Below are 23844 nucleotides of genomic sequence, written 5' to 3'. Positions count from 1 at the left end.
AGGATGATGCAGTTTCTGGAGTATTATTGACTCCTCTGTGCTTATATTTTATTCTGACGTGTTACCTTTGAAATAGATCTTAGAAGGTGAGATTATTATGTACGTTATCTTGCAGGATTGCACTCGATGTATTTGAAAGAGATAAAGGATATAAACGATAATAGCCACTACCTCAGCAACTGCCTGAGACTTAAACAGAAAATTTCCAATGGAGATCTACTTAACCCCCCCAGCCCACCCCCCACCTCATTCCACTGCTCAATGTAGTAACACCAAAAATCCACACAATTCAATGCAATGACTCCAGATACCATGCTTGTGGCTCTTATTCTGTCTCTCGCCCTTCACACATTCAACTGAAATTAGATGAAGGAGACACGTATGGAAAACTGGAACCTGAAATAAAAACAGAAAATTCAGGAAATACTCAGCAGACTTGGAAACATCTGCGGTGACAGAAGCAGAGTTAATGTCTCAGGACTGAGGACTTGAGAATTGAAAGGATATAGAAATGTAATAGATATTTAAGGGGAAAGGAGGAGGCAGATGAAAGATGAACAAAGTGAAGGTCAGTGGTAGGGTGGCAGGCAGGAGAGATCAACTGACAAACAATTTACAGTAATGGGATTGGTAATGCTAATGGCTGAATGTGTTCTTTCATTGAACAATTTTTCATTTACTTCATCACATGTCTTTCAAATAATAGGTGTTGCTGTTGGTGCCTTTTGTACCCAGCTATCCCATCATTTGTGTAGGATGTGTTTAACATTTTTTGTCCCATTCCTAATTCAGATTCCTTTCCTTGATACTTTTTCCAGTGCATCAATGACTGTAATTGTGTCATTTCCTGCACTTGACTTGAACTCAAAAAAACTTCCTCAACTTTGCTTTTGATTTTCATCCTTCTCTCATTTTCACCTGATCCATTTTGCTTCTTCCCTCAACTTCTCTGTTTCTATTTCTGGGAGCAGGTTATCAAGTAGTATCGGTTGTAAGCCTCAGCTATCTTTTACTGAAAATGTGTTGCTGGTTAAAGCACAGCAGGTTAGGCAGCATCCAAGGAACAGGAAATTCGACGTTTCGGGTCAGAGCCCTTCATCAGGAATCTTTTATTCCACTTCCATGTATCTTATGACCTAAAAGAACACCACGCAATTTTTCCAGTTTCTCAGATGATGCAGTCCTCTACAGCAGCACTTCAGAAATACTTTCCTTTTTCCTCGACCGAAGATTTCCATTCACATGGTTGACAGGGCCTTCAGCCATGTCTGACCCATTTCTTGCCCATCTGCTTTGACCCCTTCCCTTTTCAACACTGAAAGGTTTTTAGTCAGTAAGGGAGTCAAGGGTAATGGAGTAGAGTGGAGAATTGTCAGATCAGTCATGGTCTCTTGGAATGATAGGTTGTATGATTGACATCTTTACCGATGTCCTATGATATTATAGTCTCTCTCCTCGAACTGAAAAAATGGTCTACCTTCTGCTTCCGAGTTTCTCTCCAAGTTATACATCATCCTGATTTATAAACCTAGCACTTCTTCATTGCTGAGTCTAAGATCCTTGAACTTCCTACCAATAAATTTGTGGGGATACCTTTCATCTTACCGCCCTCCCCATTTAACAGATCATCCTCTGCCATTCCCACCATTTCCAGTACGTTGAATAATAAGCAGTTAATTCTAACTGTGTTATGGTAATGAGACACAGCATACACCATGATACAGAAAGTCATACATAGCCTTACTTGAAGACTGCATGGTTAAATGAGTTTTACTGTTGTCAGCTTTTTTTTAGAACTTGTTTGTTAGCATTAGCAATGGATTATAGGGCAAATATGTTGCTATGGCAATAATATATGCAGTGAAACTGTGAGCACGGATGTGCACTTTTTAAGTTTATGAACTATTTCCACAATACTGTGTACCTTCCTGTTGTTGCTAACAAGATATAGGATGATGGTTACTGGACCCTAGTCATCCAGAGGCCCGGACTAATACTCATAACAGCTGGTGGAACTTACGTTTATTTAATTGATAAATTTGGAATAAAATGCTGGTCTCATTTGTAACCACTACAACAATGCTTATTCATCACAAAGTAATCCTGGTTTGGCACTGCATTCATGACCATAAATATTCAATACCAGCATTGCTAATGACTCAATTAACCATATCCACTGCAGCAACTTTCCCAAAACTTTATGTGGTGGCAAGAGTGATCATTTGACTGGACTGTAATCCATCAACCCCAGGCTAATGATCGGGGGTTGTAAATACAAATCTCACCACAGCATATGGAGGAATTTCAATTCAATTAAATAAGTCTGGAATTGAAAGCTAGTCTTAGTAATGGTGACAAGGGAACATTTTTTAAAAAAATACCTTGTCCTTACTTGGTCTAGCCTATATATTTTCCTGCCCCTATCCAAACCCAAAACAAGTTGGTTGACTTTTACCTGCCCTCTGAAGTGGTTTAGCAAATTGAAGGGATGGGGAGCAAATGTTGGTTTTATTAATAGCACCCATATCCCATGAAAACATAAAAAAAGATGTTCGAAGAATTAGTTAATTTATTTTATGGAGTTATTTTTGCCCCAGCTTTTGAGTTTAACTGGGTTTAAAGATAAGTATAAAATTTGATCAAAGTTACTGCAGCTTGTGACTTGAATCCTTTTGGTAAAGGATGCACCTTCAATGGCTACATGCATAGAACAGGGCAGGGAATCAACAGGAGATTCTTTTGCTTTACTCTACTAGGAGACATAATTTGACAAACACATTTAAGATCTGCAACTGCTGTTTCTTATGGTTGAGAATTTTCATACCCTGGTGCTCAATGTGGTCTTGTGTAAAGTGGAGTTAGCTCATTCTTGGAATTGCCAGTTAAATAAAGTATTTCAAAAAAATACAATTGTGTTGTATAAAAGTTTACAGTAATGTCAAAATATAATTTATTGAAGACTATGAAAACAAATGATGAGGATAAAAAGAGTTCTGAAACAATGGTAGCCAGGAAAAAAAGCAGGTAACGGGTGTTAGGTGTCAGATGTGCCTGAGAGTTGAAGAAGGTGAAAAATTGCACAATAGCCTATTCTTTGTTTGACATCTTTGTTAAAAAAGCCAAATATTATTCAAGGTAAATGCAGGTATATTACAGACAAACAGAAGTTAGAAATGAGAAGGATTTAGTTTGGTTTGCTGGATGAAAATATTAAATAGGTGCATATGGAAACATAGTTAATTTAGTTAGAGATTTCAGTCAGTTGAAATACAAATTGGGAATACTCAAATGGTTTGCATCCTAATTTGGTACTTGTGATAACATGATTTTTTCTAAGAGTGTAATGGGGATTTTGATCAACTGGGCCAGTGCACAAGGAACAGTGCAGATGGTGTTTACTTCAGGTAAATGTGAGGTGTTGCATTTTGGTAAGATAAACCAGGGCAGAACATACATAGTTAATGGCAGGGCTCTGGTGAATGTTGTCGAATGGAGACACCTAGGGGTGCAGCTACATAGTTCTATGAATGTGGTATCACAGGGCGGTGAAGAAGGCTTGCCGTTGTTGGTCAGAGCAATGGAGTACAGGAATTGGGATGTCAGGGTCTGAGTTATAAAAAGAGGCTGAATAGGCTGGAACTTCTTTCCTTGAGGCATCAGAGGGTGACCTTATAGAGTTTTATAAAATCATGAGGGGCATAGATAAGGCAAATAACAAAGGTTTTTTTATTCCTCAAGGTAGGCGAGTCCAAAACTAGATGACATAGGTTTGAGGTGAGAGGGTTTAAAAGGAACCTGAGGGGCAACTTCTTCCACAGAGAAGGTGGTACGTAAATGGAACAAGCTGTCAGAGGGGGTTGTAACGCGGTCTATAGTTACAACATTTAAAAGACACTTAGACAGATACATGGATAAAGGTTTAAAGGCATATGGGCCAAACACAGACAAATGGGACTAGTTCAGTTTAGGAAACTTGGTTGGCATGAATGAGATGGGCTAAAGAGCGCATTTTCATACTGTATAATTCTATAATTTAGAGGAGCTGGTGTTGAACTGGGGTGGACAAAGTTAAAAATCACACAACACCAGGTTATAGTCCAACAGGTTTATTTGGAAGCACAAGTTTTTGGAGTGCTGATGTAGACCTGTTGAAGGAGTAGCGGTCCAAACACTAGTGCTTCAAATAAATCTGTTGGACTATAACCTGGTGTTGTATAATTCTACGACTCTATGATTCAGTGTTGCCAGGAATATAGTAAAGGTAGCTCATGCCTTGAGTCGATAACAATAAGTGATCCAGATTACATAGGAAGAATGGAAATTATAGTGCAGCTTATGGATTTTATCCATATCAGGGAATGAAATTTAGAATTCAGAAATATAACAGTCTGAGACCCAGAGGTAAGAAACCTGAGGACTTACTTGACTGCAAACATTGGGGCAGAGTCATTAATAATGTCAGTAAAGAATAAAGAAATCCCCATGAAAGACATATACTGGTCATGCAGTGAATAGAATCTGAAAAGATAGATTGAGCAAAATTATTTTTAACAAGTTATTAAATTAGAGATAAAATGTGTACTGAACAAACTGGCTATAGTAGTGTGCCTAGTAATCTGGGAACGATTTAAGAGACTATTAAAAATGTTTATAGCGTGAGTTTTTTTTCTGAATGGGCAAACTGACTCCATCAAATATTTATCTTTTAGCATTACAAGCTTTTTGAACTTATGAATGTACCTCAGTTACATTTATAAGCTCATTAAAAATAAATTGTACATTCTGATTGATTTGCCTGTGAAAGGACAAACTGTATCTTCAGCTTGCTGGTTACAGAGAAAAAAAATGTTTGTGAAGGAATGTTCACTTGAAGTATTGGCAAATGAATGAAAAAGAGAAAAAAAACTACAGTCGTATCACTACTGTCTTTAGCGTGTTGTCAGTGGAGACGTACTGGGCCTTAGATGCAAAATTTTATACTAAATCATTATTGGGAGCGGGGTGGGGGGGAGGTAGTGTCATCAGTAACCCACAATCCCAGGCTAATATTCTGAGTGTGAAACTCAAAATGTTTATTCTGCTTTTCTGTCTCAAAAGCTGCTGCCAGGCCAGCTGCATTTCTGCAGTACATTTTCTTTTCATCTAATATTCTGTGGATATGGGGTTGAATTCAATCATGGGAGGTGGTGAAATAAAAAGAAACAGAATGAAATGCAAACCCAACCATACATCGATTGTCACACAAAAAAACTATTTTACAAATGTCATTTAGGGAAGGCCATCTGCCATCTTTATGCTGTCTGGCCTACATGTGACTTCAGATACATAACACTTTAGTTGACTCTAACCTGTTCTATGGGCAGTTAGGGATGGGCATCAGGTGCGGTTGAGCCAATACTGCCCTATTCCCACAAACAAATAAAAAGTAAGCAAAGCATTGCAGATGCTGAAAATCTGGAATATAATTTTAAAATGCTGGAAACACACAGCAAGTCCAGCACTAGTATGTAGACTTAAACAGAGTTAACATTTCAGGTCAATAACATTTTATCAGTTTTAATAGAAGACCAAAGATGTGAAACATTGAAACTTGTATGTGTTCACATGAACTGGATCCTGCAAGTTTGTGCCTTGGTTCTGAATAACTGTCACAATTAATTCATGTTTCAGAATAATATATGAATATTCTAAACAAATAAGAATGTCCTGAACCAGCAATACTCAACCAAGGCTTTTTATCATGGCTCATAATCTTATGATACATGAGCAGGCCAGGTATGGTGAGAAACATGGTATGACAAAGAGGATCATCAAAACTTACTGTTTGCCTTTAAATCAAAGGGTACAACGAGCTTTCCTGTTTTCACTTGATGCATTTAAATGTTGCTATCATTTCATAATCATGCTGTCATTTGGTTGCAGCATTGCAATCTCTGAAACACATAAAGTTGATTGTATGTTGACAAACAGCTTAAATGCATAAAGTTACCAGGGGGAATCTAAGATGGCGGCGATCTGAGAAGATCACACTGCAGAGCTTCACATTGCAGCAGGAGCAGGACGGTCCTTTAACCCACCCAACCCAGGTCATCAGGATTTCTTGGGGTGTTGGAAAGATTGTGGAGCCCCAAGAAACATTTAAAAATTGACTTACCTGTGTTTTCAGCTGTCCAGAAATGCCTAAAAAGGGAGGAGGAGCATCTGAGACTAGGCCTGCAGCAGCCTCAGAGCAGATTACTCTCCAGGACCTGGTGAACCAGCTGTCGAAATCTCACGAGATGTTGGGGAAACAGATTGAAGAGAAGCTGGCTCCAGTCTCTCTCATGCTGCAGAAGCATGAGCAACAGCTGGGAGACCTGGAGAAGAGGACGGATGAGGTGGAGCACAGGGTCACAGTGGTGGAAGCTGATGCCAGTTCATTCAAGGAAGAGATCCAAGCCCTGAAGACGCAGGTTCATAATTGATGATCTTGAAAACAGGGGCAGGAGAAAAAACATTCGGATCATCGGTCTACCCGAGGGTAAGGAAGGTGAGTGGCCTGCGGAACTTGTTGAAGATTGACTTCTGAAATTCCTTGACTTGGAGACTGGCATGAGAGGATTGAAGATAGAGAGGGCTCACCGGGTCGCAGCATGGTGGTCAGGTCTGGGTCAACGCCCTCGTCCTTTCCTGGTGCGGTTCCATCATTACCGGGATGAGGAGAGAATCATGGAGGCTTCCAGACTCCAGGGGAAGGATCCAAAGGCCCTAATTTACGAGGGGTCTGAGATCATGTTTTTTCAGGACTTTTCAGTGGCGGTGATCCAGAAACGAAAATCGTATGATGGTGTCAAGAGAAGATTGAAGGAGCTTGGGATTCAGTACTCCCTGAGATATCAGGCAGTGCTTCGGATCACCTTAGATGGATCCATGCATCTCTTTGACACATCGGAGGAGGCAGGAGACTTTGTGGACAAACTAACCTAAGTTAAACAATTGTAGTATGTAGAAATATTGTTGCTTGGGTATGCGTTTATCATTCTATAAAAGAAATGGAGGGAATGCGGTTGGAGCTTTATTTTCCCCCCTTTTTTCCCTCTATTGATGATAATTGGTTTAAATTATGTCTGGCGGTAGTTAAGATGTACATTTTAAATTTCTAAGTTAGGACATACCAAAGGATGGGTGGGGTATTTATTTCCCTTTTTTTGTATAAAAATGTGTTTTTTATTCATATTGATATTCTATGGGGCGTTTATTCTTTCTAGCTTGTGCTTGCGATGCAGCTCTAGCTGGGAGAAGTGAAGGTGGTTGAGATGGTTAGATGCCTATTTATGGGCAGTTCGGGATGGGTAGTTGCCCCCTCCGGGCAGGGGTGAGTTCCCCTACTCAGCGCTATTGACACTTTATATGTAGGTTTGTTTTCTGGTTTTTGTTGTTTTTTATTTTTAATAATTTAATATGTTTGTTAAATGTAGTGGTTTTAGTTTATGCAGTTTTTATATTTGGTGGATCATGTGACACTAAGGCTCAGCAATTTGTGTTTCGGGTTCCTCCTCTCTGGAATTTAAATATAATTGCAGAAAATTATGGCTAATGATTTGATTAAATGTTGTACCTGGAATATCAAGGGAAGTCACTCACCAATTAAGAGGAAGAAGGTACTCTTGACTCTTAGAAAGGAGAAGGTGGATATTGCTTTGTTACAGGAGACACATTTGGATGACAAGGAGCATCTGAAATTACAGCAGAATGGCTTTGACTGAGTTTATTTTTCATCATTTAATACCAGAAGTAGGGGAGAGGCTATATTGGTTAGGAAAAATCTCTCATTTTAATTGTTGGAATGTGTTAAAGACACATACGGGAGGTTTGTAATTCTTAAAGCCTTGATAAATGGGGAAGAATATAGCATTTTAAATGTTTATTGTCCCCCAGCTCATCCTCTTAAATTCTTGGTAGATGCTTTTTCTAAACTGATAAGTCTCAAGTCTTAGCACATCATTATAGGGGGAGATTTTAACTGCCGCATGGATGTCACAGTAGACAGATTGCCTAAAGGTCCCTCGATACCCTCTGCACAAACTAAACAGTTATTGGGTTTGTGTGGGGAATTAGGATTGGTGGATGTCTGGAGGTGTCTCCACCCTACAGGTAGGGATTTCATGTTTTTCTCCAATCCGCACAGATGTCACACGAGGATTGATTTTTTTCTGACCCCTGTGATAACCCTGGATCTGGTGGCATCCTGTACGATTGGTAATATTGCCATCTCTGATCATGCTCCAGTATACCTCATGGGTAGAATTAAGGATGTTATAGCGGATTCAAGGTACTGGCGAATGGACCCCTTTATTCTCATGGACAGCAAGTTTGTGGAGTATTTCTCTAGGGAAATTAGGGAAGGGTCTGGGAACCTAACATGTGATTCCAAAAAAGATTAATGTGGCGTTCCAGAGATTCTACTCTAAGTTATATCAGTCTGAGAATTGTGAGGAGGGGCAGGCCAAAATGGAATCCTTTTTTAGAGATCTGAAGCTCCCGGGTGTGACTCCCGAACAACGGTCCTTTGCTAATGCCCCATTATCAGAGCAAGAAGTGCAGGAAGTTGTGAGGCAGCTTCGGGGTGGAAAGGCGCCTGGTCCTGATGGACTTCCCAGTGAATTCTATAAGGAATTTTTAAGTATACTGTCAGGCCTGATGCTGAATATGTTTAATGATTCATACAGTCATGTTTGTCTACCACCATCTCTGAGAGAGGCCAATATTTCACTTATCTTTAAAAAAAAACGGAAGGATCCGGAAGAATGTGCTTCATACAGGCCCATCTCGCTCTTAAATGTGGACTTTAAGATCCTTTCTAAGGCTCTTGCATTAAGGCTGGAGACTGTGTTACCTTCTATTATTAAAGAGGATCAGACGGGCTTCGTAAAGGGTCACAGATGCTCCAATAACATTAGGAGGCTGCTTAACATAATTCAAGCATGCCAACAGCAGTCAATACAGGGATTGGTGATTTCTTTAGATGCAGAGAAGGCATTTGACCGAGTTGAGTGGCCGTACCTTTTCTATACTCTAAACCGGTTTGGTCTGGGTGAAGTTTTCATAAAATGGGTAAAGGTTCTCTATAGTGTACCACTCACTGCGGTCATTACCAAAGTAATTTTAATATTTCTAGGGGCAGCCGGCAGGACTGTCCCCTTTCACCATTACTTTTTACGTTGGTGATTGAACCATTGGCAGAGGCTGTTTGTGGAGATCTCAATATATCAGCTCCAAAAGTGGGGTCAAAATTACATATGATCTTGCTGTATGCAGATGATGTTCTAATTTTCTTGACAAATCCAGCAGTTTCAGTGCCTTGCCTGATACAATGCATTCACACATTTGGCGCTTTTTCAGGGTATAAGATTAATTTTGCTAAATCAGAGGCTATGACTATGGGTGGTCTTACGAAAGAGTTGGCTCTTGAGAGTGACTATAGATTCCCACTTAGGTGGTCACCAGGGGGTTTTGTGTATTTGGGCATATTCATTACTCCAGTTCTGGATTGGCTGTTCAAAGCCAATTTTACTCAATTATTTGAAAAAATTAAAGAAGGCCTCCAAAGATGGGAGGCACTTCCAGTCTCATGGTTGGGTCGGATAGCGCTTATTAAGATGAATATTCTCCCTTGTTTGCTATACCCTATACGGATGCTCCCCCTGATTTTCAATAAACAAACACTCAGGAGACTGAACAGTTGGTTCAGCTCCTTTATCTGGCACTGTAAATGTCCCCTCATTAAATTAGCCAAACTGCAGTTGCCTCACAGATTGGGGGGGAGTAGAACTTCCGGACATTAAAAATTACCAATTAAGCTCGCTTTTGACCTATGTAAGTGATTGGGCTTGTGGGGACTCTCTTTCAATATGGCGAAATATCGAAGTCTCCCAGGCAAGGTTCCCCCTTACCAGTTTGCTGTTTTTGGACAAGGTGAGGACAGTTGGGGAATATTGCCATAACCCAATAGTCATCAATACTGTTAAAGCATGGGGGGCAATTCGGCAGAGGGAAGGTAATATTGGCAAAACATCTTTGTTTACACCTTTAGTGGGTATGCCAAGTTTTCAACCAGGTATGATAGATTCATGATTTAAATGTTGGGCAGCTAGGGGTATATCTTGCATGGGTGATTTATTTGAGGGAGATGTAATAATGTCCTTCGATCAGTTAGTACGGAAGTACGAGTTACCTAATAGAGACCTCTTTCGTTTTTTTCAAGTTAGGAATTTTATTCAGTACAAAAATAGTACAAAACTACACCCAAATAATAAAAAAAATCCCCAACCCACCCTCCTATACGAATGTATAAACACTTTTGACTGATCCCTACAAATTTTTCATAGAAAGAGGGGTACTAAGGACTAAGAGTACACTCTCTGTCAGTACTCTATATCAGCAATTGGGGGGTGCCACCTCACATGAGTCTGATCGACTCTGCAAGATGTGGGAAAGAGAGCTGGGTGTTGAAGTTTCTTCAGAGGCATGGAAGGATATTTGGGAGAATGCAAAGAAGATATCAATTTGCAATAGGACCCATGCTTTGCCGTTGAAGATTCTCCACAGGGTCCACTTAACCCCAGATCATTTGTCAAAATTTAAGCCGGGGTATCTTCAGCATGTCCCAAGTGCAAGGTTTGTACGGGTACTCTTACCCATTGTCTTTGGTCTTGTGACAGGCTTCAAACACATTGGAGCGCTGTGGTGGGTGCAATGGAGAGGATTTTAGGTGTAGGGTGGAGAAGGACCCTATTTCGCTCCTTTTGGGCCTACCCATTGTATTTCCTGCAGACTCGCATAAGGCAAAACTTTTCAATATTCTTACATTCTGTGCAAGGAAGAATATCTTGCTAGGTTGGATATCAGAAAACCCCATGGGCCTGTCGGGTTGGCGGAAGATTGTTATGGAGCACATTCCCTTGGATTTTCTCACAAATATGGTACACCATAAAACTGAGAATTTTTACAAGACATGGCAACCCTTTTTGAAATACCTGGACACTGATTTATCTGTCACACTAACAAGGGCTTTTATATAGCCGTAATGATTGTGTTTCGTGAGTCCAATATCCAGGGAGGAGGAACTGTGAATGTATGAGTGTTTTGTTTGGCTGGGCTGAGTTATTACTATTTATTTGTTTGTTGTTAGGTATTTATTTAGTTAGTTAAATAGCTAGTTTAGTTTTTTTAAAATTTTATACTTCTCTATATATGTTTATACATTCGTATAGGAGGGTGGGTTGGGGATTTTTTTTATTATTTGGGTTTAGTTTTGTACTATTTTTGTATTGTTTTGAATTGCATTGTTTTGTATTTGTTTTAATATTTAAAAATCTATTTTTTCTTAATAAAAATATATTATTAAAAAATGCATAAAGTTACCATCTACAAGATCAAGGAAGCCTTGGCACAGGATCTTTTGGAAGCAATGGGTTGGGGGAGGGGGTGATTGGGGAGAGGGGGTGGGTCTTGGCTACTGGCTGGACAGCATGTTAAAACGCACTACCTTTATACTCCTCATCTTGTTCCACTTATAGACCAGGAACAGTCCTTTGGCCACAGTCAAAGACACTGAAGTTCGGCCATCTTAAGTCAACTAGCCATTCCAATGCCAGCAGCTCAATTGAGAAACATACCTCCTGCCCATTTTCAGGTTAATACCAGCAGTGGTTAGATTACTTGTCCACTCAATGAGTAGGAACATCATCCATGGCCTTCCTGCTATGGAGTTAATCTGAATAGAGACCAGAGGTGGTGGTCCCCATCTAGCATGCTTCTGGTGAAATAAATATAACCCTCATCACCAAACTGGGAAGGGCACAGGATTCTTCCCTTAGTGTTATTTGACTTCAGTTGAGAGACAGTTGTTTTAAATAAAACGCAAATAAACTCTGAATAATCTACAAAGAATTTTTAAACGCTATTAATACTTCCAGGTAAGATTGTTGAAAACACGTTTACTGAAAATGAAATGATACAGAGAAGATTGGCATGGTCCTTGTGCAAGGATGACAGACACACTTGTGAGGCATTCCATATAAAATAAAAGGGCATCATGATGTTCATATTAATTATATATTATTGTGTTAACACGGATAGGGTAATACAAAGTAAATGCCTCCAGTTTATTCTTCATGGTTCCTCCTCATTTGTAGACTTCACATTTTAAAATTCTAATTGCTTCAGAAGTTTAAGATAAATAATGTTGTATAAGTGCTAATTCTTAGACATTCTAAACACAAAGTAAAAATAGACTATTTTTGTATACTTAATGCTACAGTAGGGTACACTTTGACAGCTTTGTGTTATTTCACCTAGTCATTTGTCATTATTTTGCATTTGTGAATTCAGACAGTGAGCAGTGAGTTGGGGCAGACAACATTGCCAAGCCTGAGATAGTCTCCGCTGAAATTCATGCACTTTTACTGAAAGTGTGCTTCACTCAATTTTATGTGCTAAGGCCAATTTTTCTGCCATTGTTGCTATTGTCCAAGTCTAATCTGGGACTTCCTTGATTTCTGGTCTGTGTAAAACTGACTTCAGTTCAAGAATAAATTATTGTTGGCAGTTTGGTGCCGTCTAGGCAATTTTACCATTCAATGTCGTGTGTTGTGGTGCCCAACTACTGAGCTTGTGGTTTATTCTGAATTTAAGAACCCATCTAAATCACATTGGTTGAGGATAAGCCTCTGTAGAGGTTTAATGCGAAGAGGCACTTGTCTTACACAGGTTTGATATATAATAGCAATTGCTAAAAGTTACATTGACCAGTTAGACACAAACCAACGTCTATCAGATGACATGTCTGTCTTCATTGGGATCTCATACTAAACTCCTTGTGTGAAGCAGAAACATTGTCGTTCATCAGGTTGTGTGGAGCTTACTGCAGCATCAACATTTACATCAGGTGGTGAGGGAACAAACATAGAGGGAAAAAAAACATACTCGATCTCATCCTTACCCATCTGCCAGCTGCAGATGCATTGTTCATTACAGTTTTGGTAAGCATGACCATTGCACAGTCCTCATGGAGGTGAAGTCCTGCCTTCACATTGAGAATACCTTCCACTGTGCTAAATGGCAGCCATGATGTAGAAGAGTCAGTGTTGGACTGGGGTGGACAAAGTTAAAAATCACATAACACCAGGTTATAGTTCAACAGGTTTATTTGGAAGCACTAGCTTTCAGAGGCGTCGTGGGGGCCATCAACAGGAGCAGAATTGTACTCCAGCACAATCTGCAAACCCATAGCCTGGCATACCTCCCATTTAACCATCATTATCAAGTAGGGGTTCAACCCTGGTTCAATGGAGAGTGCAGGAGGGTATGCCAGGAGCAGCATTAGGCATAGCTGAAAGTGACATGTCAACCTGGTGAAGCCACCAAATAGAACCACCAACTTGCCAACTAGTATAAGCCAGTGGATAGACAGAGCGAAGTGATCCCACAGCCAGCAGATCAGATCTAAGCTCTGCAGTCCTGCCATATCCCGCCATGAATGGTGATGGACAATTAAACAAACTCACTGCAGGAGGATGCTCCACAAATATCCCCACCCTCATTTACAGAAAAACCCAACGTAATGGTACAAAATATAAGTCTGAAATATTCACAGCAAAATTTAGCCAGAAGTGTGGAGTGGATAATCTATCTCAACCTTCTCTAGTGGTCCCCGGCATCTCAGATACCAGTCTTCAACCAATTCTATCTCATTTGATATCAAAATATTGCTCAATGCCCTGGATAGCAGATAGACCATGACAATATGTCAGCAGAAGTACTGAAGACTTAAGATCCTGAACTTGCTGCACCCCTAGCCAAGCTCTTCCAATAAAATTACAACCTGGCATCTGTTGACAATGTGAAAAATTGTCCAGATATGTGTGTGCAACAAAATTTGAACAAATCCAACCCAGCCAATTACTACTCCATTAGTCTACTCTCAAACATTACTAAAGTGATGGGAAGTGTCATCAACAGTGCAATCAAATAGCACCTGTTCAGCAATAACCTGCTCAGTGATGCCCAGTTTGTGTTCTGCCAGGGCCACTCAGCTCCTGACCTCATTACAACCTTGGTTCAAACATGGACAAAACAGTTGAATTTCAGAGATGAGGTGAGAGTGATAGAGCCCTTGACATCAGGCTACATTCAACCGAGTATGACATCAAGGAAATCTAGCAAAACTGGAATCAATAGGTATCGGCGCAAACGTTTTGCTGGTTGGAGTCATACCTGGGATATCGGAAGATGACTGTGGTCGTTTGGGGTCAGTCATTTCAGCTCAAGGACATCTCTGCACAAGTTTCTCTGGGTAGTGTCCTAGACCTAACCATCTTCAACTGCCTTATCAACAATCCTCCCTCCATAATAAGGTCAGAAATGAGAATGCTTGTTGATGATAGCACAATGTTCAGCATTAGCGACTCCTCAGATACTGAAGCAGTCTATGTTCAAATTCAACAAGATCTGGACAATATCCAGATTGGGCTGACAAGTGCTAAGAAACATTCATGCCACACACATTCCAGACAATGGCCATCTTCAAGGTCTTAGCATGTCCCTTGCAACTTAGTGGTGTTGAAATAATATTTGCCTCCTCTATTTTTCCTGCCGAAGTGCATAACCTCACATTTTCTCACTTTATATCACATCTTTTTGCCCACTTGTTTAACCAGTCTACATTCCTCTGCTGACTTTTTGTTTCATCCTCACCAGTTGCCCTCCCTTCCAGTTTTAAGTCATGCACAAAAGTGCCTGAAATACATTCAGTGTCCCCATTCAAGTCATTAATATATATTGCAAATAATTGTGACCCAAGTACTGTTTTCTGTGACAACCATTAGTTACAGTTTTCTATCTTGAAAGTGCCCCCTGTATCCCAACTAACCTATTAGTAAGTCTTTCCTCAATCTATGCTAGTATACGGGCGGCACGGTGGCACAGTGGTTAGCACTGCTGTCTCACAGCGCCTGAGACCCGGGTTCAATTCCCGACTCGGGCGACTGACTGTGTGGAGTTTGCACATTCTCCCCGTGTCTGCGTGGGTTTCCTCCGGGTGCTCCGGTTTCCTCCCACAGTCACAAAGATGTCAGGTGAATTGGCAATGCTAAATTGCCCGTAGTGATAGGTAAGGGGTAAATGTAGGGGTATGGGTGGGTTGCGCTTCAGTGGATCGGTGTGGACTTGTTGGGTCAAAGGGCCTGTTTCCACACTAAGTAATCTAATCTAATCTAATCTATACTGCCTCCATCACCATAGGCTCTTATTAAGTAGCTGAATGTGCGGTACCTTATCAGGTACCTCTGAAAATCCAAACGTATTACATTCACTGTTACCCTTTATCTTTTCTACTCTTTTCCTCCTCAAAGAATTCTAGTAAAACTTTTAGGCTTGATTAAAGCCAAAGGATCTAAGAATTCCTGAAAGCTGGTACATTGGTAGTAATTTATCTATATATCTACTTCCTTTCATATCCAAGGATGCATCCTTTCAGTTCCAGTGCATTTAACGATCTTTAGGCCCGTAAGTTTACCTAACACATTTTCTCCAGTGAAAGTTAGGTATTTATTTCCTCTCCATTTTTCCCCTTGAATTAGTAATTATTCTATCTTCGACTGTGAAAGCAGATGCAAAGTATTTATTAAATCCTCCTCTATTTCCTGGTCCTATTATTATTCCCCCAGCCTCATTCTCTGAAGGACTAATGTTCAGTTTGGCTTCTCGCTTCCTTTTTGTATATTTAAAAACCCTCTTGCTGTCCACCTTGAAATTACTTACATGTTTACCCCCAAAGCGTATTTTCTTCCTGTTCATTAGTTGATTTGGTTGTCTTTTGTTATCTGTTTTAAACTTTCCCAATCCACTGGTTTACCACTAATCTTTACCATGTTGTATGTTTTATTTTCAATCTGATTTTATCCTTAACCTCTCACCTTCTGACAATCCTTCTTCACAGAGATATATCTTTGCTTCGAGATATGAACTATTTTGTTAAATGACTGTTATTTTATCCTCATCTGTCTTTGCTGCTAAACGTCTTTCCCAGCCCACTCCAGCCAGCTCTGCTCTCAATCTTATGTAATTACCCTTTTTTAAACTGAACACCATTTTGTAATTACCCTTATTTAAACTGAGTCCAGCTTATTTTCCTTCATCTCAAATTGAATGCTAAATTCCACCATGTTATGGCCGCTGTTCCCAAGGGGATCTTTTACTCTGACTTTATTAACCCTGCCGCATTGCACATCACAAGATCTAGACAACCTGATCCCTTGTTGGATCCCACACCTCTCCACTCACCTCTGCCCAAGGCCCCAAAGGAGCCTTCCACATGCATCATAGTTTTACCTGCACTTCCACACATGTCATTTACTGTATCTATTGCTCCCAATGCGGCCTTCTCTACATTGGGAGGTAGCTCTTGCAGAGTGCTTCAGAGAACATCTCTGGGACACCCGCACCAACCAACCCCAACGCCCTGTGGCTGAACACTTCAACTCCCCCTCCCACTCTGCCAAGGACACGCAGGTCCTGGGCCTCCTCCATCGCCACTCCCTAACCACCTGACGCCTGGAGGAAGAATGCCTCATCTTCCACCTTGGGACTCTGCCCACATGGGATCAATGTGGATTTCACCGGTTTCCTCATTTTCCCTCCCCCCCACCTTATCTCAGTTCCAACCTTCCAACTTGGCACCACCCTCATGACCTGTCCTGTCTGTCCATCTTCCTTCCCACCTATCCCCTCCACCCGCCTCTCTGACCTATCACCATTACCCCCACCTTCATCTACCTATCGCATTCTCAGCTAACTTTCCCCCAGCCCCACCTCCTCCTATTTATCTCAACATTCCCTTGGCTCACAAGCTTAATTCCTGTTGAAGGATATTTGCCCGAAAGGTTGATTCTCCTGCTCCTTGGATTCTGCCTGATCTGCTGTGTTTTTCCAGCACCACACTCTTGACTCACCATATGGCTTCCTCTGCAAATTTGACTGTCTAAATTTATATGAATGTGGATGGATTCATCTGGATCATTAGGACCTCTTGCAGGGCAGGAATAACTTGCACACGAAGGACAAGCTTCACCTAAACTGGAGGAAGAGGAATATCCTTGCAGGGAAGTTTGCTACTGCCACTTGGGAGAGTATAAAACCAATGTGACAAGGGGTAGGAACTAGAATATTACACTAGAGTCAACTTGTGGACTGATTGAGATGTTCAATGTTAAGACAAGTAAGTCAAATAGAATGAACTGGAGGGGCCAGATCTATAGGCTACCTACCAGTATGACATTAATATAATTCTTATGGAGTTTAGATTTTAATCTAGTGGTATACAGTGTTTTATTATTGTGAAGTGTTTAAAAATTGACAAGGTCAGTCTTTCCAGAGTTATTATTTTAAACGGGTACATGCTTCCTGACATGTTAATGGAAGCTTGCTTGGACTATGGGGGTTTATAACATGACAGAGAAAACTAACTAAAATTAAGTCATTAGCTTAGCAGATGCCAGATCAGCAAGTTGTTCTTAAATTTGCTTCAAAAACATTTTGGCTTTTCAAAGATGCCTGACTGAAATCACATGCAAGTATAGTCTCTCAGAAAATAAGTTAACTCACAGCAGTTATGGAATAAATTACCTTGGTTAAAGGCTGTAATTTGTGAAACTTCCAGTCCAAGAGTGTTTGATTAAATATCTGGAATGTATTATGATCCCAGCTGATGTTAATACTGGACAAGTTACATCCCAGAGTGAAATTTTTCTTGATTGATCATCTGATTTTTTAAAACTTGTTTTTCACTGAAAATGCTGCAAAGATTCAGATTCAACACTATATTAGAAACCTGTTACACAAAAGAAATTTAGTTTTTTTGTGATTCTGTGAAGATAAAATAGAATAAATGAAACCATTTACTTGTAAACCAAATTTAAAGATTGCAAATCATGGTAAAATTCAATCCCATTAATCCCAAAGTACTCCTTTACATTCCTCACACCAGAGAGAGAGATACCTGGACTATTATCTCTATTAGGCTTGACCTAACTGTGGCATCCATTTCCAGTCTTGATGATGTCATTGTCTCTTTCTCGAGTTTTTACACAACCGACTGGAAGCGAAGAGAGAGAGCAGTGAGACTATGGCTGATCCGATCATCCTCAACTCCACCTTCCTGCCTTATGCCAATAAACCCCGATTCCCTTACTGATTAAAAAGCAGTCTACCTCAGCCTGGAGTAGACTTAATGATAAGATTAGAAGATAAAGAAGCAGAATTAGGCTATTTAACTTACTAAGCCTGTTCTGACTTACACTTACTCAGCTTCAGAAATCCCAGTTAGTATCTTAACCAAACCCTTTTCTTCCGACCTTTAAATTCCTTACACTAAAGTAATATATTTAACAGTTGTAAGCACTCTCACTTCTTTCAGAATTTTACATTTCTAGCTCCAACCAAGACTTCTAAATTGAAAAACCTTTCCAGTTCAAGGCTGATGCCCCTCAGCCCAGTATTTTTCAAATATTTTGAACTGAAATACAATACACTACATTGTTACTTTTCTCACTCATAAAGATCGCTCCCAATGCAAACAAATTCTCATTACTCTCCAAGAAAAACTTATCTCATACTGAGTTGTAAAAGAAATCACGATGGCTACAGAAACACTTACAAGTTAATATTTACGCCCCATCATATGTGCAGACCAACCCCATAGTTCAAATTAGAAACTCAAAAATATATGACATTAAAGTAGATACAAATAACGCTCCTTAAATCAAATTGGTTATCCAAAACTGAGAAAGTCTAAAGTCTCAGTTTTGAGCAGTCAAAGAAAAAAGTCTCAGCTCATGTGCTGTGTGTGACAAGAAGCAGTTAAATCTAACCAGCAGCTTTGCTTGGGAAGGAAATTATCTGTAAATTGATGGTGTTGAAGTGTAAGTATATTGATTTTTTAAGATTATGTTATGTTTAGATAGCTGAGTTTTTTAAAAAAAAACATGTTCTACTGTTAAAACCAACTCTGCAGCCTCTGTGCTTATGTTTACAGAATAGCAGATTTGTTACGTTGCATAAGGAGGCCATTCAGCTCATTATGCTTGCATTGGTTGTATTACCTAGTGCCAATCTCCTGCTTATTCCCCATACCTCTGCATATTATTCCTTTCCAAATAATCATCCAATGCTTTCTTGAATACCTCAACATGTCTCCATCACATTTCTAAGTTTGTCCACTCCTGTCCAACACCAGCACCTCCACATCATCACATTTCCAGGCAGCACATTCCATACCTTAACTACTCGCTGTGTGAAAAAGTTTTTCTGACATCTCCCTTGCTTCAATTGCACATCACTTTACAGCTGTGTCCTCGTATTCTTTTTTCTTGTGTAAATAGTAACAGCTTCTCCCTACCTACTCTGTTCACCCACTCATGATTTTGAAAACTTCTATCAACTATCCTCTCTGTCTTCTCTCCAAGAAGGACAATCCCAACTTCTTCAATCTAACCTCTGAGGATTCTCATTCCTGGAACCATTCTTGTAAACCATTTTGAAGTCTACCCACTGCATTCACATAATTCCTGTAATGTGGTGATGTTTATCAAGTGTCTTGTACAAATTCAGCATCACCTCCTTGCTCATGTACTAGAACTTTGGTTTGGTGGAGGATCGCCATGTTAAATGAAAGAAAATAATCTGTTAAACCAGTTTCAATTTTAGGATTTCACTTGTACAGTAGTAATATCAGCTGAGATCAGAACCATAAGACCATAAGATATAGGAGTGGAAGTAAGGCCGTTTAGCCCATCGAGTCCACTCCGCCATTCAATCATGGCTGATGGGCATTTCAACTCCACTTACCTGCATTCTCCCCATAGCCCTTAATTCCTTGTGACATCAAGAATCTATCAATCTCTGCCTTGAAGACATTTAGCGTCCCGGCCTCCACTGCACTCTGCCACAATGAATTCCACAGGCCCACCCCTCTCTGGCTGAAGAAATGTCTCCACATTTCTGTTCTGAATTGACCCCCTCTAATTCTAAGGCTGTGTCCACGGGTCCTACTCTCCTCACCTAACGGAAACAATTTCCTAGCGTCCACCCTTTCCAAGCCATATATTATCTGTAAGTTTCTATTAAATCTCCGCTTAATCTTCTAAACTCCAATGAATACAATCCCAGGATTCTTAGCCATTCCTCGTATGTTAGACCGACCATTCCAGGGATCATCCATGTGAATCTCTGCTGGACACGCTCCAGTGACAGTATGTCCTTCCTGAGGTGTGGGGACCAAAACTGGACACAGTACTCCAAATAGGGCCTAACCAGAGCTTTATAAAGTCTCAGTAGCACAACAGTGCTTTTATATTGCAACCCTCTTGAGATAAATTACAACATTGCATTCACTTTCTCAATCACAGACTCAACCTGCATGTTTACCTTTAGAGAATCCTCGACTAGCACTCCCAGATCCCTTTGTACTTTGGCCTTACGAATTTTCTCGCTGTTTAGAAAGTAGTCTATGCTTTTATTCTTTTTTCCAAAGTGCAGGACCTCGCATTTGCTCATGTTGAATTCCATCAGCCATTTCCTGGACCACTCTCCCAAACAGTCTAGATCCTTCTGTAGCCTCCCCACTTCCTCAGTACTACCTGCCTGTCCACCTAACTTCATATCATCGGCAAACTTCACTAGAATGCCCCCAGTCCCTTCATCCAGATCATTAATATATAATGTGAACAGCTGCGGCCCCAACACTGAACCCTGCGGGACACCGCATGTCACCAGCTGCCATTCCAAAAAAGAACCTTTTATCCCAACTCTCTGCCTTCTGTCAGACAGCCAATCCTCAATCCATACCAGTAGCTCACCTCGAACACCATGGGCCCTCACCTTGCTCAGCAGCCTCCTGTGTGGCACCTTATCAAAGGCCTTTTGGAAGTCTAGATAGACCACATCCACTGGGTTTCCCTGGTCTAACCTACTTGTCACCTCTTCAAAGAATTCCAGCAGGTTTGTCAGACATGACCTCCCCTTACTAAATCCATTGTTGACTTGTTCTAATCAGACTCTGCTCTTCCAAGAATTTAGAAATCTCATCCTTAATGATGGATTCTAGAATTTTACTAACAACCGAGGTTAGGCTAATTGGCCTATAATTTTCCATGTTTTGTCTTGATCCTTTCTTGAACAAAGAGAAAGGAACAACGGCGATCTTCCAATCATCTGGGACTTTCCCTGACTCCAGTGACTTTTGAAAGATCTCAGCCAATGCCTCCGCTATTTCCTCAGCCACCTCTCTCAGACCTCTAGGATGTATCCCAACAGGGCCAGGAGATTTATTAATTTTAAGACCTTTTAGCTTTTCTAGCACTTTCTCTTTTGTAATGGCAACCATACTCAACTCAGCCCCCTGAATCCCTTTAATTGTTCGGATATTACTCATGTCTTCCACTGTGAAGACTGACGCAAAATACTTGTTAAGTTCTCCTGCTATTTCCTTAACTCCCACCACTAGGCTTCCAGCATCAGTTTAAAGTGGCTCAATGTCTACTTTTGCTTGTTGTTTGTTTCTCATGTATTGAAAGAAACTTTTACTATCATTTCTAATATTACTGGCTAGCCTACCTTCATATTTGATCCTCTCCTTCCTTATTTCTCTCTTTGTTATCCTCTGTTTGTTTTTGTAGCCTTCCCAATCTTCTGATTTTCCACTGCTCTTGGCCACTTTATAGGATCTGTCTTTTTCTTTAATACATTTCCTGACTTTCTTTGTCAGCCATGGATGTCTAATCCCTCCCCGGATAATCTTTCTTTTCTTGGGGATGAATGTCTGTACAGTGTCCTCAATTATACCCACAAACTCCTGCCATTTTTGCTCTACTGTCTTCCCCGCTATGCTCTGCTTCCAGTCTATTTTTGTCAGTTCCTCTCTCATACCCTCATAATTACCTTTATTTAACTGTAACACCATTACATCCGATTTTGCCTTCTCTCTTTCCAACTGCAGACAGAACTCTACCATATTATGATCGCTGCTTCCTAAGGGTTTGCTTACTTTAAGATCTTTTATAAAGTCTGGTTCATTACATAGCACTAGGTCCAGAATAGCCTGCTCCCTTGTGGGCTCCATGACACGCTGTTCCAAAAAGCCATCCTGTAAGAATTCCATGAATTCCCTTTCTTTGGATCCACTGGCAACATTATTTACCCAGTCCACCTGCATATTGAAGTCTCCCATGATCACCGCGACCTTGCCTTTCTGACATACCTTCTCTATTTTCCGGTACATGTTGCGCCCCTGGTCCTGACCACTGTTAGGAGGTCTGTACATAACTCCCATTATGGTTTTTTTGCCTTTGTGGTTCCTCAATTCTACCCACACAGACTCCACATCATCCAACGCTATGTCATTCAGTGCCAGAGATTTAATTTTGTTCTTAACTAACAAGGCAACCCCACCCCCTCTGCCCACCTCCCTGTCTTTTAGATAAGTTGAAAATCCTTGGAGGTTTAACTGCCAGTCCTGACCCCCCGTAACCACGTCTCTGTGATGCCTACCACATCATAATCATTCACTATCAGTGACAGAACATCAGTGATTGTTTTTTAAAACTTCCGTGCTTGGGAAATGCCGTTGAAATTCAAGTGAAAAAGGATCGAAGTAAGCCTAAAGCAATCAATTTTCATGCACTGCTCATCTTGGTTTGATATTTTTCTGTTGGCTTTTGAATACATGTTTGAACTGCAATGTTCAAACATGAGCCAGGTAAATTTTGATTTCAACTTAAGTCAATCTGCTTATTCAAAATTAACATGGTTTTCACGTTTACTTCAGTAAATTCATATATTTGTAGCACTTTCAGTTGAGTCCATTTTGGCTAAATTTAAAGCATTTAATGTAACTCCTAATTAAAAGCAAAGCTGAGAATACAACTTTATTCTGAGAATATAACTTAAGTTTACTTTTGACTATTTTTCACATTGAAATGTTTGTTTTTTTCAGTTTCAGTATAGGTATTTATCCTAACTTCTGCATCTCAGACTAACGCCAAAGATGAGCCCAATCTTGCAATGAGAATCTGCCTTTACCTGTTTATAATTTAAGTAATTTGCATTAAGCCTCAGGATTCAACAGAAGAGCTTTGTAAATATATCTTGGCGATTGATTATTTTGAGCTACAAAGCAATCTCCCTCAAATTTACAAAGCAGTAGCATAATTGTTTTTATATACTGTAGATTTGGCAAAGAAAAGTAAATAGTAAATGGATATGTGAACATAAGCACTAGATTTTACTGTGGTTTAATCTTCAATTAACCTTGATCGAAATATTATTTGCATCTGCTAAGCAGTGCTATATGACAAATCCCTACGAATTACATGGCCTCCAAAATGTAGGCAAACTAAAGTGTGGGTCTTGACCTTGACAGTTGATAAGCGATGGTTCATCTTTAAAAAAACATGTGAATAAATCACAACAATTATTCATTTATGTTTGGAGCAGATGTGGCTTACAAAAAAAGTTAGGAAGAGGTTTAGATCCAAAGAAGAGACAATTTGTCAGAAAAAGCAACAAATGTGAGGATTGACAGCATTTTAGAACTTGGCAATAGAGGACAAAAAGTTTGTTCAAAGGAGGGGAAAATAGAATAAGAGAGTGAAATATCCAATGAGTGGTAAAGGCAGAAATGCTCGTAATAATTAAGAAATATTTAGATGTACATTTGCGATGTCAAGATTATGAGCCAAGTTCTAGAAAATGGAAATAGTATAATGAGGTGTTGTTTCTTGACTGACTCAGACTTGATGGACTGATGGG

General features: G+C 40.1%; 1 protein-coding gene and 1 pseudogene across 2 annotated transcripts in view; both read left to right on the top strand.

Annotated features, from left to right (window-relative positions):
* Positions 1 to 23844, top strand: part of LOC132834687 (A disintegrin and metalloproteinase with thrombospondin motifs 12-like) — a 547736-nt gene that overhangs the window by 41687 nt on the left and 482205 nt on the right. The gene's annotated exons all lie outside the window — the stretch shown is intronic.
* LOC132821050 (U6 spliceosomal RNA) lies at positions 11964 to 12064 on the top strand (annotated as a pseudogene).

This window comes from Hemiscyllium ocellatum, chromosome 1, assembly GCF_020745735.1.
Source record: "Hemiscyllium ocellatum isolate sHemOce1 chromosome 1, sHemOce1.pat.X.cur, whole genome shotgun sequence".
Taxonomy (NCBI): domain Eukaryota; kingdom Metazoa; phylum Chordata; class Chondrichthyes; order Orectolobiformes; family Hemiscylliidae; genus Hemiscyllium; species Hemiscyllium ocellatum.
Note: the sequence above shows the minus strand (reverse complement) of the source record. Positions and strands in the feature narration are given on the sequence as shown.